Source organism: Tachypleus tridentatus, chromosome 9 (assembly GCF_004210375.1).
Source record: "Tachypleus tridentatus isolate NWPU-2018 chromosome 9, ASM421037v1, whole genome shotgun sequence".
In the NCBI taxonomy this organism is placed as follows: domain Eukaryota; kingdom Metazoa; phylum Arthropoda; class Merostomata; order Xiphosura; family Limulidae; genus Tachypleus; species Tachypleus tridentatus.
In genome coordinates, this window is record NC_134833.1 from 82,866,592 (window position 1) to 82,888,510 (window position 21,919).

The 21,919-nt window shown below is 33.5% G+C and overlaps 1 protein-coding gene across 1 annotated transcript in view; it reads left to right on the forward strand.

Moving 5' to 3' along the window:
• The first annotated feature begins 803 nt into the window (after window positions 1-803).
• Window positions 804-21,919, forward strand: part of LOC143225633 (glutamate [NMDA] receptor subunit 1-like) — a 111,167-nt gene continuing 90,051 nt past the window's right edge. Inside the window, exon 1 of the mRNA XM_076455405.1 lies at window positions 804-936. The gene's annotated coding sequence lies outside the window, so the exon portion shown is untranslated. The remainder of the gene's footprint in view (window positions 937-21,919) is intronic.

Below are 21,919 nucleotides of genomic sequence, written 5' to 3' on the forward strand. Positions count from 1 at the left end.
TCCTGTTATATAAGGTGTTTACAACATAGTTGATAACGTAATATTTTACGTGATGATCTAAAAGATGGATAACCAGAAAGTTAAGAACACATATTTTCATAAGATAAAGTACTAAAAGAATAAGGGCTCTAATGAGCTGTTACTGGTGTTACCCGTTTTGATATCCAGATAAATGATAACTTTAATTAATTATTATGCTAAATGTAAGTTTTTTTGTTCTTTTTGGACAAGTGAATATAAAATAATTTTTCATTTTTCAACGAATCGATTGATCAGGTGTTAATCATAATATTAACCCTGCTACATAGTAAATTACAGATTTATTTTTTGTAATAATAGTTAAATTCAATCAAACATTAAAATATCATTGAAATGTGTATATGATAGATTTTACGTATTACCCTATTCATTTGATAATTAAATTGTGTCAAAGAGCTTACCAATTTATTATATTTTACGAACTTACTATCTACAGGGTTGCACTGTTAAAAATTCCTTTCTTTGCTATAAACGTTAGGACACAAACGTAACAGACTATTATTTATTTCCTGTAAAATGTTTATCGAAATTAAGAGTAAATAAAAATTCAACTTAAATATCTAGATTTTTATGTTCTAGATTGCTTTCGTAAGTTACGATATAATATCAAAATCAAAATCAGGGCACGAGCTACGTTTTGAGTCAGATAACCTATTTTTACAACATACGTAAAACATATAGCTTATATGATAAAATAAAGATGGCAGCACATTCGCTGCTTTAAATGGTATGATGTAAATAGTAAAGGAGCAGTTGATCAGTAGCTAAAATGCTTGCAGTGGAATAAGATGATGCATCATCAGTGCTTCAGGATAAAGGAGGAATGATGAAATACGAGTAACGTTTAGAGAACTTCATTTAGTCTACAGTGCGATCCTACTGATCATTAAATCAAAGGTAAGGTTTTAATATTAGGCTTAAACCTCCTCAAATCAACCAGTTATGCATATCGTTGATGTTACGGTTTGCAAACACACATCTGGGTTTTGCCCGAGCCGTCTGCTGCTTAATGAAGATCTTTATAGGATGTGTTTAAGTGCAACTCGAGTTCAAATTCAGTCTTGCAAAGTTTGGTTTGATTGAAACTTTCAAAACCGGACACAAAAGCAGCGAATTATAAACCCTAAAATTTTGTTTATTTTGAATTCTAAATTTACCTAATATATCAAATGTTTATACGTATGTCACCACTTAAATAATGCAGTTAGATTTTTTGATGTTACAGATTTTCCTACGATCAATTTAAGATTTATTTAAAAAATGGCATTTTGTTGAATAAAGAAATTCAGGCTTAAACCTTGTTTGTTTGAACTCTATTCACTTTTCGTAGATTTTAGTACTACTGTTCTTGGTTTAGTGCATCTTGGTCATTGAATTAAAAAGTGGATATATTAAGCTTTAAAATTCACTTTTGTAAAAGTTTTCTTGTAAAATGATTAAATATTGCTACGTAATGTACGTTAACTAAGAAGATTTTACTGAAATTATTTTAAGTGACCTGTGACGTATCGTTTAATTACCTTATATAGTTCTTCTGTATTTTTAAAATTTATTTCTAGTTAGCGTTTTTCACGTTCTTGTTTAGATTCTTACATGTGTACGGGTTCTGACCTTCGTAAACCCTCTAGTAAATTAATTCTTGAGAAACCTTACTAAACTGTAAATTATTGACTGACTGATTGTTTCTTAGAGCAAAGTTATATTTAGAATATCTGTTGTGTTCGTCACGGGAATCGACCCCTAAACTTTAGCGTCTTAAGTCCTAAATTTACCGCTGTCTTACCGGGGGATGCTAATTATGGGGAAAGATGTATATCTTTCGTGAACTAGTGAAGTTGAATGTGCCAGTTAGCTGAAACCAAATAGTACCAAGTTATTTTTTTGTTCAGTTTCTTTTAACAATGCATAGCGACAAGCCTAATTGACCGACTTCTTTTATTATTTCCTGGTATCCTAAAATTATTAGCAGACATAGGCTTACTAATTGGTCGTTTTTATGTGGATAGTTAATACACTAGAGCTCCAATGATTTGTAAGAATGTACATAAGTATTTTTTTTGTATGCATGATTGTTTTTAGTTGTATTTTATTCACCACAAGGTATCTGTATTTACGCAGTTGCAGAAAAATACGAAACATTGTTTTATTTGTTAAGTTCTACGACTCGTCCATAATTTAAAAGTGAATGATTAGAACAAAAGTAGCTATTTAACTGACATTATAACACTCCGACGGAGATTGCAGTTGAGTGCTGTAATCCTCAAGCAGTGCCGTGTCTTATGTAGTACTGAGTACACCGGTTCGCAAAATTCTCCAAAAGTGGTATAAATGAGTGACGAGTAGTGAATCGAATGGGCTTAATATTTGTTTTTAATATTTTAAACAGGTTGACTGCCGAATAATTAATACCAATAATTAAAAACCTGAATATTGCTTATTTTTCAAAACCTATTTACGTATCGGTTTTCTGTGGCTGGTAAAAGACAACGAAAACTTGCACACATACACAATACAGTTATCTACTATAAGATGTCTAGTTTTGTTTTGTCGGCTTGTCCAGTATAACTCAATGGTGAAATGAGTGATAGATTAGGCCTCACTTAACTTTTGGCATTTGTTTATTCTCTTATACTTGTGTGAACTTTATTGTATATATTACTGTTCAATAACATCAGGCAACAACAACAACAAACTTTTGTTACTAGGATACATGCAAGTGTTTCTTAGTAATTTGTCAATGCAGATTCTAAAATTCATCTTGAAAATTATTGATCACTTCTAGTTTTCAAGTTATGATATATTTATTAAAATATTTTATACCTCGTAAAACTAATAGCTTTTCTTTTAATAACTTTAACTATTCGTTAAACATTAGTTTTAAAAAATATCCAAAAAACAATATATAATAGCAATACCAGTATAAAAACCAACGACTACAATAAGGGTATTATTTCTTACTTTTATTTCAAAATGCCTGCTTGACTTGTTCTCAGTTTCACGCTGTAAGAACCAACAGTAATCTCCCGTCATTCCATTATTCTACACATTCTCGTTCCATTGTAGAAGTAACATGGCAAAAGTGCTTACCATGCTCATCGCTCACTGCACTTAGATAATCTGGAAATATATCTAAATGGGAGTATAAGTAGTGCATCTTTAGTGACGTCATAGATCCTGTTTTCCTGTACTTCTTGATTATATCATCAATCATCACAGCATAGTTTTCATCTCTTTGATTTCCCAAGAAAATTTTGACAACCAGTTTGAATGATTTCCAGACACTAAGTTATTTCTGATTGAGTACTGTTTCAAAACCGTCATCCATCAGCACTTTCCGAACCTGATGCTTTCAAAGAATCCTACTTTCATTTTTGCTTCAGAGATTTTGTCAAGCAGATATTTGAAACCATTACCATATGTGTTCATTTCTTCCAGTGACACAAATCTTCACGAACCCCAGTTTAACATTAAGTGGGAGGACAGAAACAAATGTTCAGGATTCACTAAAGGCTGATACTCGTTTTTTCTCTTTCCATAATAATTAATTCTATTTCACTGGCCATGTTTTTTATTATTTTAGATGTCACAGAGTCATAAAAGGCAACAAAGTTTGGTATACCGACTTTGTAGGCCTGTTATGAAAATGAGGTGTCACAGGAATAGAATCACTAGATGAAGAGGAAGATGTTGATTCATTGTCTTCTTGGCAGAATAACTCTTCTATTTTCCAATTCGCTCGTGGATGTGGCACTAGAAGACCATCCACCTAAGGTACTGGTTTCGTACAAGATGCAGTATCTTGATATTTAAACTGGAAACAGCTAGCATTTTAAATTATTTTCTAAAAATATAAAATAATTTATGTTAACCAAGCTAGAGTTTACAAGATTTTAACATACACAGTTTTGCAGAATTTAATTATCTCATGGGTATCATGTGGGGAAGAAGATTGGACTTTGTTTTGACTGTATATGGAACAAGGTTAAGTGACTAACTGGGCAACTGAGAGGCAATTGAAAGAGAAGCGTTTGAATGTGTCCCTCTTATGATCAGTAGAGAGATTTTTTCTGAGTGCTCCAGCAAACTGAATACGTGAGGGTTTAGTGATTCTCGCGTGTAGCAAATGAGGGTGGAAATGAAGCAAAAGTGATGTAATACGCTACAAGTACAACCATGTCGAGAATAAATAGCATATATGAACAATATATTTGGAACTGTACACTAGTACAATCCATTCAGTGTTTGAAGTTATGAAAAATGTACGCCCTTTACCCATTAAATTGTTCAAGTAAACTTAATTTCATAAATCTGTTTACTAAGTTTATTGTATGGTATTTCACATAGTGCTGATAAAATATTGAGGGCCTGGCATGGCCAGGTGGTGAGGGCGCTCGACTCATAAACAGAGGTTGTGGTTTCGAATCCCCGTCACACAAAACGTGTTCGTCCTTTCAGTTGGCGGTTGGTGGTGATGACTAGCTGCCTTCCCTCTGACCTTACACTGCTAAATTACGGACAGCTAGCGCAGAGAGCTCTCGTGTAGCTTTGCGCGAAATTCAAAACAAATATTGATAAATTACAATAACTAAAAATCTAGAGGTGTTAGACAAATCTGACCTACATTTTAGTAATCAGCATAATAAAATTACCCAGACTCACTCAAATTCTCTTCAGTAGCAAATGTTTTGTTGTTCGGTGTAAATCAACAGTTGTATGTTACCTATTGCGTTATGGATGAACGAAAGTATTGATTTGTTTGCTCCATAGGGAAGATAACATTTATACATAGTTTATAAATATACTGGCAAGAAGAAAATAACACACAGCTGTAATGGTTTTTATCGTTGGATGGGTTCTATTTGTATTATTCATTAAAAATAAAGCAAATTCCTCTTTCTTTTACAACACACTCATCGAACGACATGTCGGGCTCACAAATAGAAGTTAATAGTCGCATTAAACTAGAACCATATCTACGACACAAAATCAAAACAGATTCCTAACAAACTCGCTAACTTAGTACCTGATCGACATCTCTGAAACAGACTCGTCAATTAAACTAAATGATTGACTAATAGACCTTCTGTCGTTTTCATATTATCATAATGCCTCCTCCCCTGAGTAGACTCTAGAGACTTCGAGAAATCACAACAAATCCAGACATTGAAGGAAGTCTCTGAGCATCACACGTCATCACTACGTCATCCAAGCAATAAAACACATCTAAGCTAAAGTCTAAAAACATATTTGATAAACCCTAATGTTGAACTAAAAACCACTATAATAAACTTAAGATTCCATGACTAGCAATAAAATCATTGTTTAAAATTAATAAAATGAATATTCACAATTCTGACATTAAAATTATTGTTTGTTTGTTAAATTTTTCGCAAAGCTACTACTGGGTCATCTGACGTAGAAAGGTCCATGTTTCAAAAGCGCTTGGATTTTTAGAGTTTCGTGCTTTAGTCTCTATCTTGATGGATGAACTAGAGGGAAGGAAGCTAGTCAACATTACCCACGGTTAACTCGTGGGCTAACCTAATCAAATAATGGGATTTGACCGTCACTCTTATAACGCGCCTACGACTTCAAAGAGAGAAGCGCAATACTGTTTCGACGGTAATTGGCCTTAACTGCCTTAGTTTTATTTATTTCATAGAAAAAAATGTATTTCGATTATTGTGGTATGAAAATGATTATTTTTTATATATTGCTTACAATTCATTACATTACTTTCTCTATTTCCGTTTCTACATTTTAAATATGCTAACGTTTCGGTTTGTTTATTTTGAATTTACATGAAGCTACATGAAGGCTATCTGCGCTATTCATCCATAATTTAGCAGTGTAAGACTAGAGGGAAGTTAGTTAGTCAACACCACCCACTGACAGCTCTTGGGTTACTATTTTGCCAACAAATAGTGGGATTGAAAGTCATATAATGACGCCACTAAAGGGCGAACATGTTTAGTATGACAGGGATTCTAACCCGCGACCCTCGGATTACGAGTCGAACGCCCTAAACACCTAGCCATGCCGAGCCTAATGTTCCGGTCCTGTCTAATTTGTTTTCAGTATCTTAATATTTAAATGTCGTCTGTGGCATATTAAGTATGTTAATATTTCTTTGCTCTCGCATATTCCGCAAACAGAACATTTTTAAATATACTCTTCAAAAAAAGAAACGCAAAAGGCAAAAATGAGACAAATTGTTAACAAGTTTATTCCGGGTAGTTCTGTATGACATGTGTGAAACTTTGCACATTCACTGCTGAACATCCAAAGTCTGCAAAGGCGAAGTCCACGCTCACTAGGTGAAGTTTAACGTCACTCAACGTTAATAACGAGTATGCCCCCCGTGAGCATCAATAACTGATTGGCATCTCCTGCCCATGGAAGCGATGAGATGACGAATCACATCCTGTGGAATGGCTGTCCACTCAGCCTGCAAAGCTGCTGAAAGCTGAGGTAGAGTCAGCGGTTGAGGTTGTCGCCGTCGCAGACGTCGGTCCAACTCGTCCCAAAGATGTTCGATGGGGTTTAAATCTGGTGATCTGGAGGGCCAGGGAAGTACGTTGATGTTGTTGTGTCTCAAGAAGACAGTGGTGAGTCTTGCACATGGGGCCTAAGAATCTCGTCGACGTATCGTTGAGCCGTAAGATTCCCTCGAATGTGCAAAAGGTTTGTTCTGGCATTGTAGGCGATGGCATCCCACATCATGACGCTGCCACCACCAAATCTGTCAACATCCTGCACACAGTTTGCTGCAAAACGTTCACTTCGGCGACGGTAAACACGGGTCCTTTCATCCTGCCTACGAAGCATAAAACGTGATTCATCGTTGAACCAAACATGCATCCATCGTTGGTGAGGCCATACCCGATGTGCCCGAGTCCACTGCAGCCGTGCTTGACGATGTTGCTGGGTGAGGATGACGCCTCTGACTGGACGTCGAGGTCGGATTCCTGCATCTCGTAGACGGTTGCGTACGGTCTGATCGGAAATCCTACGCAGCCCTGGTATGGTTGAGGCAGTAGACATCGCAGTGGTGGTCCTATCCCGAAGGTGACGTAACCGGATGTTGCGATCTTGTGTGGCCATGGTCACACGAGGTCTGCCAGATCGTGAACGGTCACGAGTTGATCCATGTTGTTGGTGACGATTCCATAGCCTAGTGATGGTGCTTGGGTGGACATTCACAGCTCTGGCAACATCTGATCGAGATTCGCCTGCTTCCAAGCGACCAATGGCGTTGTTGCGTTGTGCTTCAGTCAGTCTTGGCGTAACTGTATTGCGTGTCGGTGGCTTAACACTGAGCTATGGAAACCGAGAACCCGTCACTTTTATAGGGATTTTGCACATGTTGCACTTGCAGAACATGCAGATCTCTCAAACAAATTTATTGGACACGCATGTGTTTTGGCGAAGAATCTGATATTTTCCCCCGTTTTCAAAGTGCACAACGTTTATTGTCATTTTGGTCTGACAATCAGTGGATTAACACGTGTAACATCACATACTCTGAGCTTGTAACGTTATTACATATATTTCTCTTTAAAATAAAGAAAATATCCCTTTTGCGTTTCTTGTTTTGAAGAGTATAGAATAAAACTCTTAAATCTGAAATCTTGAGTGCGCTTTGCATTTAATACCTGCAACTGCCTATTCTTTCTTAATTACCGTAATCGAAATAGATAATAGAATATTGTATTTTAATATTTTAATCGTGTTTTTTCTAGGTTTGTAACTTTTCATGACGGTTTCCGAAGTAATTTACCATTTGATTACATGTATTGTTGTATGTACATATACAAAATATGGAATGTATGTGATCTTATCAAGAATATTATAGGTATATATATATGTATGTATATATATATATAATCGAAACACTGTAAATTTCGAAGTGTCATTTATATTCTGGATTTGTTGGTAGCGTTTTCATACGTTTAGTACTGCCATTCAGCTAACCTAAATGAGATGTACAATACGTAAAAGACAAATAATATTAAAGATATAAATAATATGCATATGTTTAAAACTACATTGGGCCGCATTTGTATATATTAGATCCTATGCAATTGGCAAAAGTGTTTAGATTCACTAAATTACTATTTTAATTAATAAAGTTGTTTTTGAATTTTTTATTTCTTATTAAAGTTAAAATTTAAAATCCGCCATAATTTTTCGAACACTTCGATATTTTAAAAAATGATATAAATAATGATTATATTTCATATAAAACTATGATACTTGTATATAATAAAATATAACTTAAACAAATAAATAACACATATGTTGTTTAACTAAATAGAAAATAATTTTTTTATAAAGTAACATTTATTATTGTGACTCACAAAACCAAAATGTGAGGCCCGGCATGGCCAAGCGCGTAAGACGTGCGACTCGTAATTCGAGGGTCGCGCTAAACATGCTCGACCTCCCAGCCATGGGGGGTGTATAATGTGACAGTCAATCCCACTATTCGTTGGTAAAAGAGTAGCCCAAGAGTTGGCGGTGGGTGGTGATGACTAGCTGCCTTCCCTTTAGTCTTACACTGCTAAATTCGGGACGGCTAGCACAGATAGCCCTCGAGTATCTTTGTGCGAAATTCCAAACAAACAAACAAAACCAAAATGGAAATCAAAAACGTAAGTTCTTTAATATACAACTATAAATATTTTATACGTGTTTTTATGGGTTCTGACTTCTATTTCTACCATGAAGCTTATGCTGATTCATTCTACATTTTACATTTTAACATATGAATATAACTTCAACAGAAATATCTTTTTATTTTAAATATAATAGTTCTACCTATAATTCTAATGATATTAGTGTTGGTAATGGAGCGTAGATTACTGAGTTGACATTTTGACAAGTAATACCTTCTTGTCTGTCTTCAGTAATTTGCTTACAACAAAGTAAACGGTCAAATTTTATAAGTCGTCTATATGCTAAAATAACAATAATATTACTTATGGCTCTTCATATTGTGCTAGGAGTTCAAGATACAATTAAAGTCTTGCATTATAACATTAATTTCTATACTTAATAATGTACACTAAAATTTCTGACCAATTAGTAGACTTTGTTGGAGCAAAATATACAATTTTCATCTCGATTCTCTGGATAATTTCGATTTTGTTTGTTTGTGTGTGTGTGTTTTCGTATAGCAAAACCAATTTGAGCTCTCGTCTGTGACCACTGAGAGGAATCAAATCTGTGATTTTAGCGTTGTAAATCCAAAGACTTATCATTGTCTCACCAGGGAACAATTTGTATTTAATAAAAGCATTACAATTCATTCAATCCAATACGTTTTTTCTTTATTGTTCACAAACTGTACAGTTCTACTTACTAACATATATGTGATATTTATTTTGACATGGTTACTTCTGAAACCTAAAGTAACGTGCAGTTGGTCGCTTTTTAGATAAATTTCAATATGTATTATATGCAAAATGTATAGTTTTATAATCTTTTCCAACAATACATTTATTGTTTGGATATAGGTAATTTAAAACATGAGTAAAATTAAACCTGTTAAAATAATAACCAATGTACCTGCACCAACCAGACTTCACACACGAGCTAACATTTAGTTTCATTCTTTGATCAGTAACGGTGTACCTCTCTTCTAAGAAATCCTTCACGAAAGTAGCATAGGTGGTGCCATTTTTACACACAGCTTTTCCTCTTATTCAATGGTAGAAATCGTTATTATAGATAAAAATAATTGTTAATTTCAATTAAGAAAATTATTTGGTAATACTGTAAAGCAATAGATGGCATTCATAGAAATAATTTGAGCAGCAACTCTGAGGTCTTGTTCAATATTAGTATATATATACTACATCTAGTGTATTTAAATTGGTGTTATGACCAGTTTCACTAGACAATTTTGATATAAAGTCTAAATAATTTCGCACATAACTTTTAATTTTAAAATAATCTGTTTTAATAATTCATCCATAAAATAATTTATACGTTGAGTAAAAACATTAACGCCCTGATAATGCAATACAAACGCAACAAGAATGTTCAGCGTGTTGTAGATAATCATTATTAACACGGAAACAAGCGTTAATAATATCTTGACATTTTCCTATGTCTTGGTAATACATGAAATACACTTGTAGTTGTACTGAAATTAACAAAATAATCTATTTATTAATCTATTTATAAATTATTTGAATTAAATTGGCTGGAGAGCGGTAAAAGCAACAAAAGACGCTACCAACCAATTAAAGTCGAGAATATAAACAAAAAACAAATGTTATTTCGAGTCTGGAGGTGCTTTGAATAAATATATATATTTGAAAGAAAATAGTTTTATTAACTTCTTTCTTACTTTCTTCTTATTAGTTTTTATGTTTCAACTACGACGTTTAAAAATATTATACACGTTTCGCTTCGTGTTTGCGGGAAAATAACATCTAAATCACGTGTTGTGAATTTCTAAGGAAATACTTTTTTCTTCTCGGAAATTAGTTGTTCACCTCATTACCTTACCTTTTTAAAGTTTCGTGCAGAACCAGAAATTATAATTCAGACAAGAATTAATCACTATACGATACGAATAAATTTAATTATTATTCGTTTAGTTTTTAAATGTTTCTTTCAAATCTTTGCGCAAAGCCATTTAAGAGTTACTTTCGTTCCCTCGTGTCTAATTTTGAACTGATAGACTAGAAGGAAAGAATATCAAAACTAATTCATGGTTTAGTCTAACCAAACAGTTAGGTTTCCTTTTACTTTTTATACCCCATCCACAGCATCACTATGTAGAGCGCCATTCGGAGGCAACAGACCGTGAAACTTGGATCCTTGATCCACATCCTCGTATGATAACCAAGAAACCAAACCCGGCGTTTCGGTTATTTTATTTAATTCTTACAGGAAGCTTCGAGTGTAAAGTATAGAATTGGTTTGTTTTGAATTTCGCGCAAAGCTACATGAGAGCTATCTGCGCTAGCTGTCCCTAAATTGGTGTAAGACTAGAGGGAAGGTAGCTAGTCACCACCACCTACCGCCAACTCTTGGGCTACTCTTTTACCAATGAATAGTGGGATTGCCCGTCACATTATAACACCCCCACGGCTTAAAGGGCAAGCATCTTTGGTGAGATGGGGATTCGAACCCGCAACCCTCAAATTACGAGGGCCTATGCTATGCCGAGCCTATATAGAATTGTACTTTTATTTTATTAAGGAAACAATCAGAATATGTTTAATAATAAAGCTGAAGCTGTACTTATTCCATTTGGGGATTTTCAGATTGTTCGTTTGGTTTTTATGATATTTCTTTCGTTTGAGCTTGAAATTAATGGATTCGTTTAAATTGTGAACATAAATTATAAAAAAATTATGTGTATGTTAAAAGTGCAGTACTATCAGATGACAAACAATAAATTTAAAAATAGAACTTTAGAACTTTACTTAGAATGATAAGTTTATTTAAAATATGATGTAAACAGATCAAGGTTATATCAGGGTAAGTAAATATCCTTCTTTTCATCTTTTTTACAGAAGAAAAATCCTTATCTCCATATTCTCTGTTATGTAAGTACTAACTAACTAGGGTTACGCATTGATATAACTTGTATTTAGTGGAATAGTAATATATGATAAAGCAAGTTTTTGTTAAATCCCCTTCATGATCAGTTCTTTAAGATAATAATATAAAAACGAGGTTCATTTTAGTCCGGACTTTCATATAGGTACTTCTGTCTAATTTCCAGAAATATACTGCATAAACAGACAGAAAAATATAATAGAATCAAATATCGCTTTATGTCTAATCTGAGTAAATCACCAGTCTGTATTTTTATACTATTAGATAATTTACTTTACATCCATGATGCCAATAAGATTATTCTTAAATATAAGGCAATAAAATTGTAATATTTTTCAGTTAAATAATTTATGACTTAATTGTTTGCTCTTGATTAGAGTTTGCTACAGTCTGTATATCATCTGTTTTAAAAGAAAATGCGTGAAAGGCTACCTTCCTTTCAACCAGAACAGCTGAGTATTCAACTCACAGATAAATTATTCAAATAACGTGTAAAATATGTATATGGGTATCAAATTATTAGAAATAATAAAAGATAATATTAAAAATAATTTCACCATTTCAAGAAGGTGTACATGTAAGTCAATTAAACATGAACATCGAAGTGATTAAGAACTTAATTAAATTTAGTCAAAGTGTTTTTCATTTATTAAATACATATAATGACTAGATAAATATTTTCTTCATGTCTTAACTTTTTAATTTCAATATAGTGTTCAATCTAAAGGCTTTTCGAAGTTATATTTAGTATAATGAGGTAAGATTGTTCATTATATCCACATTTATCAATATTCCACCCAATATCCTGTCATATTATATTGTACCGCTATATTAGCTATAACTTGGAGCCGCATAAAATGCTGGAAATATCGCTATTTTTGGTACATTAATATTAATTGTTGAATTTCTATACTGAAAGCTTACTCGTTCATCAGGATAAGAACGGAGCATTGTGGGATGAACACAATGTGCAACAACATTCATGAACTAAAGGAATCCAAGAAACCAACTCTAAACACTTTCATAACTAAACAGAACTAAGTTTTTCACGTAGCATTCTGTAAATTTTTATCTGCTGTTAATTATAGCATCAAAACAGAAAGAGTGGCTACATCTGTATGTCTATAGGTCGTAAACAATCGGCTATTTTTCACATAAAAGTAAATAATATTCTATGCAGACACAGTTTACTAGATAGACAGAAAGTGACAATAAGAAGACAGTACAAAGGTGCCAACTAATGTAGTCTGAGATAAGCACATACGAAACTCTGAATAATACTGACTTATTATCACAGAGTTAAGCCACTACAAATATACTGACTAATGATGATTAGGTACCTCACTACAGAAACATTGAACAATAGTGACTGAATTAAGCCACTACAAAGAAAATAATTAATTTTTACAAAGATAAGCCAGCCACTATAAAGACAAATACTGCTAACTAAGAAAATACACTATACAAGAACCATATCCCACCACAAAAAGTCCTAGCAACTGCTGACTAAAACCAAGTAATAATAAAGTTAGGTGATCTAATAAAATATTGATTTTGTTTTTCATTTTAAAAAGAAGTGATGAATAATAAACTTGCATGAGATAGTTCTCCAGAAATTAAATAATTTTATAATGAAATCAATCCATGTTACAAAAAGATAAAAACTAGAGCTAAACTAAACTAATGAACCTTTCGTTACGAATTAACAAACACGTTGGATCGTTTGTTTTGTTTTAGTGCAAAGCTGTCGATAATTCTAACGTAACGAGCCCTAAAGTTTACTGCTGGGCCCTCGTGGGGCACCCACTACCTTAGAAAATGACCAGTGCTCAACTAAAACCAGCTGTTCTAGAACATCACAAGTGTTCAACAGAAATTGAAAATGACTTTCAAAAATTAATAGCTTTCAAATATAACTTATATTTCTTCAACAGGGCAAATAACAAAACTGTGTAAATAAGCACTATTTTTTCGGTACATGTTTTACTTACGACAATTTACACTTACTGCATTTCACATAATGAACTTAAATGCCATGTTCTTGTCACTTAAAACCCTAATAGAGTTAAAGAAACTTGTTTGAGATAAACACTAATTATAATTTTACGTATTTCTTCCGAATTATTAGTAATAAAATATATTCTCATGTAGTAACATAACCTCCCCTAAAGGCTCAGCGGTACGTATGTAGGTGTTTAACACTGAAAAAAAGTTTTCGATACTTGTTGTGAGAACAGCATAGGTATCCTATGTAGTTTATGCGCAACAAAACACAAACAATCATAATAACAACACATTTCTATTGCTGTGATGAGTAAAATATTTTGAAAAATAATAAAACTTATTTGTATAAAATTACAGCATCAGTTTTGAAATGCAAATTCTACTGCATATAAATTTTCTAGTCCAGTTTATTAGTGTCGTAGAAAAGAATATAGGCCTGGTAAGACTATGTTTTACGTTTATTTAAATTAACTAAATTATATACTGCAGATTATAAATGCTGGGTGGTCATAAAGATTGGTTTGGTTTGAATTTCGCGCAAAGCTACACGAGGGCTATCTACGCTAACCGTACCTAATTTAACAGCGTAAGACTATAGGGAAGCCAGCTAGTCATCACCACCCACCGCCAACTCTTGGGCTACTCTTTTTACCAACGAATAATGAGATTGACCGTAACATTATAACGCCCCCACGACTGAAAGGGCGAGTATGTTTGGTGTAACAGAGATTCGAGCCCGCGACCATCAAATTGCTAGTCGAACGCCCTAACCACCTGGCCATGTCAAACCATGCTGGGCCTCATTAAAACTTATAAGTTTATTCACGGTACAGGATGCTTTAAAAACTGTCTTAAAAGATGTCAAATGCTTTCTGTCAATCCTAATTAGCGTTCTAAACCTAGTCCTAAATGAAGCGACTGCAAAAACAATTCAGTTTTCATTGATTCTCACAATATTCTGAGCATTGATATGCATTTCATTCCAACCACTAATCTCGTATATTTTAGGTATGTAGTAGAATATGGCTCTGAAATACCCGGTATCAAGTCCAAACACTTCTAATTAAAACCTGAAGTTCTCATTTTGTCTTTGGTGAAATGTACAATTACGTTATAAGTTTAAATATAAATTTAGTTTACAAATACCTTACACTCTTATAGTAAAGTGCAAACTGTGCCACTCATAAATGCAGTTGAATAATTGAGAACTGATTTTGTATGAGGGAGTGTCGGAAATAAGCGATACTGAAATACTCAGAGTTTATAATATCATTAATGTTAGCCTAGACACTAAAATGAATTTAGGGTTATCCTAGACCAACCAATACTATGCACCCTCGAATGCAACTACTTAAACTTCATTGATTACCAGTTGCGAAAAAGACTATGTTTCTAAGAGTTTGAATAACGTTTCGATGAAGTGCCTGAACTTCGAGTCCAAAGATTTATAGCTAGTAACCTACTGGCATAAACAACGTACTTTGGACATTAAAGCCTCGAATGCACTATAAAAGTTTCGTTTCATAGACATTTCTTTCCTTTTTTTTTTATTTATCGGACGATCAGTGATCCATTAGAACATAATAATTACAATATGGCTTTCCATAGGTATCGAGTGGTGGCCATCATGGTTAGCCACTTATACAGAAAACAAAATCATAACGAATAAAGTTGTCAAGTGAAATAATACATAAGACCAATGGACCCCACGAGAGGTCGCTTTAGAACGCTAACAAAGGGAAGCAAGAGCCCTCTTTAATGATCAGTTGTAACATTTTCCATTTTTAACTTATCTTTCATGTTTAACGGACTAAACAGTGTTTAGCTGGTGGTACAGAAGAACGTTCACAAGATTGTCCTAATTTGAGGATTTTGAAAACATATTTGCTTCTCATCTTATAATGTTATCTGAATACTTCGAACACGAATAAAATATTTGTGTTAGCTTAATGCTATGAGTACATTTTTATCTTACGTACCTTCGGTGACAAACAAGCTTAAGTGCATTTATTGAATACTTTAAATTGAAGATAGATAGATAAAATCAAACTTGTTTGTTTTTAAAGTTCGCACAAAGCAACGCGAGGACTATCTGCACTAGCCGTCCTTAATTTAGCAGTGTAAGACAAGAAGGAAGGCAGCTAGTCATTACTATCCACAGCCTACTCTTCGGCTACTATTTTACCAACGAATAACGGAATTGACTGTCACATTATAACGCCCCCACGGCTGAAAAGGCGAGCATGTTTGATGCGACGGGGATTCGAACCCGCGACCCTCAGATTAGGAGTCGAATGCCTTAACCACCTGGCCATGCTGGGCCGTAGAAAGAATGTCATCATCACCCAGTATTCTCAGGTGGTCACCCTCTCAAATTGTAACCTGGTCCGACGCTGCTTAGCTTCGGGGATTGGAGTAGAACCGACGCTTTCCAAGTGGTGTGAACGATAACCAAATTTATATGGCAGCAGTAGGATTCGAACCCACGCCCTTTCGGAATGGTCCCTAAAACCAGCGCCTTAAATCGAAAAAAAATCAAACTCAACTATATATATATATACATATTTCTTTTCTTTTTTTGTATTCAATGAACGATAAAAAAGTCGTGAACAGAATAACTTGGAGGATATTTTATGACATTTAAAAAGAGATATTGTATGCTAGTTATCTTTTGCTTTAATAATCTGGACTCGATGACCAAGGTTCATTCGTCTGGCTGCAAAGATGTGTAAGAAAGAAGGTAATAAAGGCTCCCCTTTACTGTGCAGATTTATCTTGTAAAATAGTTTGAAATACCATTCATTGTTAGGCGAGAAGTTAAGAAAATCTTCTAATATATTTTTACAAAATTAGCTCAACAATGACCAAACATATTCCATGATTTAAAAAGGGTGTATGATGAAACGCGAAAAAGAGAAGTGACATATCATAATAGTTTGCGGTCAATAAATTCGTAAAAGATTATTATAATAAACATTACTTATCAGAGAAATCCAAGATAGGTTAAGTTTTAAATATACAGGGTACATTAGATTAAGCAAAGGGCCTGGCATGGCCTAGCGCGTTAAGGCGTGCGCTTCGTATTCTGAGGGTCGCGATTTCGCGCCCGAGACGCGCCAAACATGCTCGCACTCCCAGCCGTTGGGGCGTTATAATGTGACGGTCAAACCCACTTTTCGTTGGTAAAAGAGTAACCCAAGAGTTGGCGGTGGGTGGTGATGACTAGCTGCCTTCCCTCTAGTCTTACACTGCTAAATTAGGGACGGCTAGCACAGATAGCGCTCGAGTAGCTTTGTGCAAAATTCCAAAGAAAACAAAAGATAAAAAAGATTAAGCAAAACTGTATAAATATTATCACATAATCTGAACTGAAGGTGAAACTGATTCCATTTGTATTTAATTTCTGTAGGCGTATGCTACATTAACCCTAACGGGTGTTTGTTTTTTCGTTTAGGTTAGAAGGTTTTATTTTTATTTGCTTGTTATTTTTTTGTTTAGATTAGAAGGTTTTTTTATTTGTTTGTTTCTAAGTACAAAGCTAGATGATGTGTTATGCTCACCGAGGGTATGGAGCTATTATTTTTAAATTATAAGTCTATAGACTTACCACTGAACTAGTTTTTAAGTTCTTGTTTACTAAAATCTTCAAATTTTTTAATATTCACTTGTAGGCGTTTGGCCCATGTAGAACAAGGCATGCATGCCGTACTGATAGTTGTCTTTTTGACGACCTTACAGTTATGTGTTGCTACGTCAGTTTAAGATTTGAACTGCGTTAGTATTTGTGCACATTTCCACAGATATTACTGCTGCCAAAGTCCTCAGAGTTTTGCTAATGTTTTCCCGAAGATGTTTAGAAACATATCAATGATACGTCTTCCATATTTTTACATATTGGATGACCAAGTGAGGTAGGTCGCAAATGCACTATTGGGCAAAGTTGAACTTATTTTGTTATGTATATAATGGTTGAATTTTCAACCGTTTTGAAATAGTTGTTAGGGATATATCCTTTGAGCTTGTAGTCCTCTAAGGCCTTAGACACTTTACCTGAGGATCTCTCCACAAAAGCAAGAAACACGATAGTGTGTCATGCGACCAAACCAATCTATTGAAGGACTAACAGACGTAAGAGGTTAACGAAATTACACCTTTTGTATGCCACACTGTGGATGTGTTCTAATGGACTCTTACTTCACATCCAAATTTCAAGGCAATCCATTAAGAAATACCTGAGATATAACACTTCCAAGTGTGATTGAGTTTCTTCCTTTCTTCGCGTCAAAAGTACGGAAACTTTCATTTATAGAAAAACAAACTTAACTTTTAGGAAGTTTTTTTTTCAAATTTCCTACGGCGATAGATCTTTCCAACCTATGATGAAAAATCTTATTTCGTGTAAACAAAAACCACATGTGTAAGCTTATACAACAAAATCATTCAGATTTGACAAAAATGTTTGCGTCTGCCTGCCTGGAATGTCTGCTGAGAGTAAAAGTGGACCGTTTTAAACTTTTGTCCTTGAGATTAAAGACGCTGATTTAGAGCAGCAAAACTATAAGGTTAAGGGATGTGTAAATACAAAAGTATTGGCTAGACCAAGAAAACTGGACTAACAGTTTCTGGTTGAAGTTATCAAAAGAACCATACGGGTGGTCGGCTATTATTGATTATTGATTATTCATTGCCAACTTTCCAACACAACTTTACTAAATTTTATGAAATAGTCCTAATTAAAGAGCGTTTAACGTCACGTAATACTGGCATAATCACTTGGCATAAATAATAATGCTTGATACGGCTGTATCAAGTGCATGGGGGAGATGACAAAAACTGTTAGTCTAAATTACGTGACGTTATTATAAAGGAAGCTATAAATCTGTTACCACTACATACATTAAAGAATCTGGTTGGTTTTGTACAGTAAAAGTTTGTTCCGAATAATAAGGTTGCTAATGTTGGTTGCTATCGAGTATCACTTTCTTATTTGCTGTGCTTTGTTGGTGTCTATTGACGAAAAGTTATGATATTTGACGAAAAATACCTTAGATGTGAAGAAAGTGCGTTCTAAAGGTTATGCGTGCTACTTAAAGAAATGAAATAAAGATGAGTAATCAAACTGAAAGCTGCGCTTACAGCATTAATAAGAATTTTACGGAAAATATTCATTCATTAGTTAGCTATCTAGTGTCAAGAAAGTTCCAAAAACTATCTTGAAACTACATAGCTGTGCGATGGTTAGAGTTAATTATAGCTGTGTATTAAAATATGTAGTTGTATCATTCTTAAAACTAGCTCCAGTAGTGTACTACGTAACTGTGTAGTTATAAGAATTAACTCCATTATTGTATTGAATTATTCAACTGTAAAATTTTTGGAATTATCTCCGGTTGCGTATTAAGCCTCGTAACTCTATGGTTGTTGTAACTAACTCCGGATATGTATTAAAATACGTTACTGTAGGGCTGTTAAGGCTAATTCGAGTTACAATACATATTCTCTAGTGACTGAAAAGAAACTATAAAAAAGTTCATAAACGGAACAACAAGGCTTATTTGAGGTCCGTCTGCTGAGAATTATTACTACAGGTGTTAAAGTAACCGTTTTTTGTATTATTTTAATGAAAAATTAAAGTAACATGCTACGAGGATATAATGAAACATGCTTCTCCGTTATGAATAAAAGTAATTATTTGACAGTAAATTGTATTGTTAACAACTACTCTGTATGGCAATAACACTGTTAATATAACAGATAGCGTTAATGTATGTAATGTTATATTATCTATTACTGTAACTTAATGGTACTAATACTTTCAGTAAACAATACGTAAAACAATCTCGTTGTAGAATTCTTTAGAGCTCATAATATTTAACAGCATATCTCTCTGTATCTTTGTATTTCTCTTCCTTCTCTGGTTAATTACACTGATAAAGAGAGTACTCTTTAATTTCAATTATCTCACCCCAACTTCTTAAGCGTAAATATTTCGTATACATTCGTACCGTATAGGACAAGCTTTTGTGTAAATGCTGCAAATGTTTTCAGTGTTTTAATTTTCATTTGTGCGTTACCATGTAATTACATATTGTATATGAGACGATTTAGTCATGTGTATGTATATATATATATGTAAATACACACAATATACGGTGTAAAATTGTTTCTATAATAATGACTTAAGAAAGAAAATTTGTTGTAATTACTCCTCATTTTTATAGATTTACTATACTATATATATATATATGTATTATAATAATAAATCTTTAAGCCATAAACAAAACACTCTGCATATTTTCGAAAGAATCTTCGGGTATAAGCTACAACATGGATTATAATATGTATCCTAGGTTTTGGAGGTGACTGAGAATTAGGACCCACATTGCGGTGGGGATACACCGTCTATCGGTCTTAACCTCCAATTCACTAGTCTCACATAAGAAGATTAGAAATTTAGAAATTAGGAGAGCGAGATGTGGGTGCTCAAGCCTCCAACGTCCCACATCTATATCACCCTTCACCGCCTGCAGACAGTTGTGGGAAACATTTGAAAACTATGCAGATCCAAATAATTTTACTTTAACTTACAGATACATTGATTATTTAAAAATTAGCTTAAATAAATCTGAAATATATAATATTATTGATACCATTTATTCAAAAGAATTAGAAATTAAAAATACTTCAATTTCTAATACCAAAACACGTGATTTAGATTTAAAAATTAAAGTAATAGATAAAAAGGATATCAACACAAATACTTTTGACAAAAGAAAAATATTTTAATTTTCCAATTTATGGTTTACCTTCCTTGCATATTATGCCATACCCATCCATTATAAACATTATAACTTCGCAGTTATTCAAATATGGAAAAATTTGTAATAACTTATAATATTTTATTATTAATGCTGATATACAGATACGAAAATTAATAATTAATGGATTTAATAAAGAAATTTTAGATAAAATTATTAAATTATTCCCTAATAAATAAAAAATGTATTAAATAAATACAAAAAAAGTAAAATCAGAGAAATTCTACTAAAAATTGCTAAAAGTATTTTTGGTTAAAAATTAAGTCATCTAAGAACGTGGCACTACTTTATGTGGATGTACACCTTGAGCCGCATATAAAAGCACGACAGCCACAGTAAATTATCACTTTACTGATGTCGTGTTAATTAGTTCCTTTACCATATTGGGGGCAGGTATGCTAACTACAAGAGATAAGCTTTATCTTTCTTACTTCCAAATGGTAGTACCTTATTTTCATTTTTATTTTATTTATTTATTTTTCATCTTTTTATGTTTATTTTCTTCTTATTATAACTTGAGAGAGCAGTCACCTTCCCACAACTGTCTGCGGGCAGTGAAGGGTGATATAGATGTGGGACATTGTGGGCTTAAGCACTCACATGTCGCTCTCCTAATTTCTAATTTCTAATCTTCTTATGTGAGACTAGCGAATCGGAGGTTAAGACTAATAGACGGTGTATCCCCACCGCAAGGTAGGACCTAATAATACAGTCACCTCCAAAACCTAGGATACATACTATAATCCCACGTTGTAGCTTATACCGTAGGATCCTTCTAAAAATATGCATCGTATTTTGTTTAATTTTAATGTGTTTTGTTTATGTCTTAAAATTTATGATTAGATATAATTAATCAGAGGTTGGGATTTGTTGTTTTTTAACGCAGTCCTTTCTCATGATTTTGTTTACTCATTTGGCTTCAACTGGATATAATTATTTAATTTCACTAATATATATATATATCATGTTGTCAATTGACGTCACTAGACACAAGTGAGTGCGCTAGTTTTTAAGCCACAAGCTGTTCTATTTTTCCAGTTTGCAACTCTGTAAGACAATGTTTTGTGGCATGAATACACTACTCGGTCTCAGACATAAATGGCTATTTTTATCTACTAAATTGCTTGGGAGTTGTATAAAGTATGTCTGTAATATAATTAAAAACAAGACAATTTTCCTGAGCCAGTCGTGTACTACAAAGTTGAAAAGTAATTGTCCTTTCAACTTAGCATTTTCATTATATACATATTTCAAATTAGAGTATATATACTTTATCTGTATTTTATTGTTGCTGTGTACACACAGAAGCAAAATGGGTAAAAAAGGACGGTTGCAATACGTTGCTCGTTGTTTCTTTTTTATCACATTTTATAAATTACGAATGGCTGGATCGGAAAAAATTCCATTATCACGTTCTTAGAGGAATACTAGGAATACAGTCTTTAGTCTGTATATATATGAACACGGAGCTCTGCTAA